The sequence below is a fragment of the Otolemur garnettii genome, unplaced genomic scaffold (assembly GCF_000181295.1).
Source record: "Otolemur garnettii isolate 467f Iridium unplaced genomic scaffold, OtoGar3 scaffold00140, whole genome shotgun sequence".
Taxonomy (NCBI): Eukaryota; Metazoa; Chordata; class Mammalia; order Primates; family Galagidae; genus Otolemur; species Otolemur garnettii.
Genome location: NW_003852535.1, coordinates 4,084,369 through 4,088,663, shown reverse-complemented (window position 1 = coordinate 4,088,663; position 4,295 = coordinate 4,084,369).

Below are 4,295 nucleotides of genomic sequence, written 5' to 3'. Positions count from 1 at the left end.
AGGGACCTCAAGGTGAAACCTCACTGACACTGGGACTTCTCTAAGTGTCATGGGGAACTCTTGTTTTCCAACTACTGCCCCCCAATTCACTAGACTATTGCACCTCCCCTTGGAGTGGAAGGAGCAGGAGGGAGACTGAATGGGCTCCATTTGCAGACAGATAGTTGATACATATGTCCTGACATCGTTTGCTTTGAAAGATTCCCAGGGGTCTCCAAAAAAGAAAAGAAAAGCAAGGCTGAAAACCACTAGGTAGAGCATTTGTCCCTCTCATGTTAAATCATGGTAACAACTTTGACCCTCCTGGCTAGTGCTGAGAACCAAGTAAGAAAGAACATGAAAGTTTTCCAGAAAAATGCACACGAGGTGCTCAATCAATGGAAACTTCTAGTAGTTGCAAGCATTATAGTATCGATTGCTGATATTATAACATCAGTGCTTTGCAGTATTTATTTCTTGTGAAAGCAACTCTATGACATGCATCCTATATCACAGAAGGGTAAACTGAGGATAAAAGATGGATGTCTATGTGGGTGGGTGCATGTGTACATAAAGACTGAAATTCAAGCATGGGTAAGAGAGAGGACTTTGCAGACCAGGAGACGTATGGCATGGATTTTACAGATGAGGCTGTCTGGTGTCATGAGTGGGAGGGCTATGGAGGCAAAGGGACCATATGCCCTTGGGCAAGGATGTGATTCAACACGGTGCATGAACAAAAGATATATAAACACTTACAGCTCTGTATAGAGTATGTGGCGGAATGGGAGGTGAGGTTTCAGGGGGAAGAAAAGGGACCTGGAAGTCCTCGTGTGCCCCACTGGGCTGTGGCGTCCCCCAGCAATGGCTCCAGTCGGGATTTCCCAGAGTGTTGCAAGAGCTCGGTGAGTGTTTGTGTCCACCAAGCAGAGCGCGCAGACTGAAGTAGCAGTGACTGTCACACAGTAAGGTGCCATTGTCAAGTGTTCATGTTACCTGATGTGATTAAATATAAAAGTTAATTTTCAAAGCAATGTTTGGTTAATAATAAGTATTTATACTATTTTCTCAATTGTGTAAAAATAGCTACTACCATACAAAGGCAGGTTTACAAGAAACAATAACTCTTCTTGTTCAACCACTTCAGAACAAGTGCCCTCTAGTCACTTAGAAATACCGAAGAGAGGATCAGGATCCATTTACACTCTCAGAAGCTCACTTTGGTGGGATTGAGGAGGGCAGGGTGCAGGAAGGCTGCACAGAGAAAGGGACAGAATTTTGGAGACACTGGTCTGAGCCGAGGACACAGACTGGGCTGTGATGACAGCTGTTTGATTGGAAGGAGGGACTCGCAGAGGTGATGCTTTGGCAGAGGAGGGAGTGGAAATTAGTGCCCTCTGCCAGGTCGGGCAGGGAAGAAGCTCTAGGTGGCTGATTGTCACGCCCTTCCCCAAAGGCATACGTATTGCATCCTGGGAATCAGTGAATGTTATACTGTATGACAAAAAGTCCATTACAGGTGCCGTGAAGTCAAAGATTTCAACATGGAAACATGATTCTGAACAATCCAGGGGTCCCTAAACATAATCATGTATTTCGTAATGAAAGGGCAGAAAGAATTTATCATGGAGAAATAGGAGAAAGGCAAGTATCATAGAGGCAATGTCAGGGGTATGTGGCCCCCAGCACGGACAGTCATTAGCCCCCAGATTCTGCAGGCAACCATAAGTAAGCTCTCTCCTATATCCTCCACTGGAGCACAGCCTTGTGGATCCCTGTATTTGCCCAAAGTCAGTGCTATTAATTCTGGGCTTCTGACCTCCAGAAGTTGGAGAGAACAAGTTGTTCTAAGCCAACAAGTTGATGGCTATTTGTTACAGTAGCCACAGCTCTAAGCTGGGAACCTACAACGTCTCTGTGTTTCCTGAGTCAAAAGACCGGCTGGGCAGGGGTCCATTGGCCATGAGGGGCTCATGGAAGCAAGAGTCATTTGGGGACAAAGAGTGTGTCCAGTTTGCATGGTACCTCTGAAATGACTGTGGAGTGTTCAGGGAGGTGTCCAACTGGCAGCTGAGTTCAGATTTCTGGGGGTTTTGAGGATGGATGGGAGGCAGGAGGTTTGTGGGTGAGAGAGTGTGCGGACACCAAGGAGCTCCCAGAGCCAGTGCACCAGACACACATTTGGTCCAGGTGGAAACCTGCACATGGCCTAACATTGTGTTAAACTGCAGATAACTCATACTGGCCTAAACATAGGAGCCAAACCACCATGGAGAGGAGCCACCAAGCAGGTTGACTGTGGCTCTGAAGGGACATCACACTCCAGCTGCTGCTGCATGTGAGCCCAGGCCTGGGCAGGCAGTGAGCCAGGGGGTCCCCTTGCTGCAGGACCAGCAGGAAGCGTTCAGCTCCTAGTACCCTTAAGTTTTGTTCTCGCTCATCATCTCCTGAATGGGGACGCTGCAGCATAATGCAGCATGGGTCCCCACCAAAAGTTTACTTTTGTGAGGCCTGAACTTCAGGCAGGGTTTGGCAAGAGGATATTTGTTCTCCAGAACTGATACTACCCACAGCAAAAGGCCGCTTCATTATGAGGCCTGAGACGGGAGGATCATGACAAGACCAGGGCAGAAGTGCAGGGCAAAGAATTTATTAAAGCAAGACGTTGAAACCTCTACATGCTGCGGGGTGGATCACTGAAAGATGGTGGAGCCAGCACGAAATCCTTTTCATGAATCTGATTTACATTTCCACAGTATTCTCATCTAAAATAGAAAAAGAAAGAAGAAAGGAGGGCTAGGTCAGCCATGTAGGCCCTGGGGACACACACACACAGAGATGGAATTCTTTCACAACATATAACTGGAAAGGCAGAGGCAGGAGACCAGTGTGTGGGGGACACCAGCACCTGCACCAGGTGTAATAATCACACATCAGGCATAAAGGGAACAGACTTTCCCCATCAGGCCAATGAGATCTGATGTCTCCCAAGCATGTGGCTCTGGCTTTTAACAGAGGGGAGGGTGTAGACGTGGACAGAGGGGCTCCAGAGTGACTTTGTCTGATGGTCAGGACTGAGGGTGCTCCTTTCCCTGCAGTGAGGGGCATGGGGCCAAGGGACTGGGTGGGCCTTGGAGGGACCCTGGGAAGCCCTGTGTCCTGCACCTCCCTGCTGGGGAGTCTGTCTCACAGCCCTTGCACCTCTCTGCACAGTGCCCCCAGCCTCCGTGAGCATGTTCAGGGGCCTAACTCCATGGATAGAAGAGCCAGACGCCCATGGAAAATGCCTGATTTCTTGAGAATGACATAAATGAGGACCTCTGACTTCCCATGGCCCTGCAGGAGAAAAAGTAGCCAGGTCACTGCCATCTGGGTGACCCAGGCTGTATGGGCAGACTCTAGGTCCCCAGCCTCCACCTTGGTTTTCATAATGAAGTGGCCTTCAGTCCCAACACTCCTCACAAGACTCTCGGTGACTGTGCCTCACTGCATGGGTGAACCTCAGCTCCAGGAGAACTCCTAGCTGGGAGGCTACAGTGCCCAGCCCTCTACCACCCCTGCCTGGGGCCTGGCTGTCCCCTTCCTCAGGACACGGCAGCCAGTCAGGGGACCTGAGTAGTGGGGAGCATGCCCAGAGTGCTGTGTGCAGCTGAGGTGAATTCAGCAGGTGTCAGGCCAGCACCCACCCTGTGGTCCCATAGGGACGCAAGATGTGACCAGCAAAGCTGCTGTCCTACCACCTGTGTCCCCATGGGACAGCAAGCTGACCTCCTTTCATGCTGTGCACCTGACCAGAAGCCTCTAACTATACACAAAGAAAGAAATTACCATTATTTTCTGAACTGTCACCCTGTCCAAAAGGGGCATCTGATCTGTGCATTTCTTCACTTTCATCATGCCATCAACAGCTTCCTGAGGTGCTTGGTAGTTCTGAAGTAGTATCTTGAAAAGTCGGTCTCCAGTAAATAAGAAGTCTGTCATTGTATAACCCAATGCTCGACAGACCGCTCCTGTATTGGCTGCAGAACAAAAGTAAAAGTAGAACAAAAGTAAAAAATGGGAAAATCTATTTTTTCCCATGGCTCCCACATGCTGGACCAGACAGTATCCCCAGGGTTACATGTTTCCATCCCATGATAGCGCCAGTGAGCGTGTAACACCCTGGAGATTGGGACGTCCTCACAGTCTAACTGCAAGGGGCGGAGCTGGGACTGGAAGCCTAGTTTTCTGATCACTCATTCATTCTCTTTCATTCATTTCTCCACCAGACTCACCTGACTAATTCACCCTTTAAAATTTACTCCATTATGAATCTG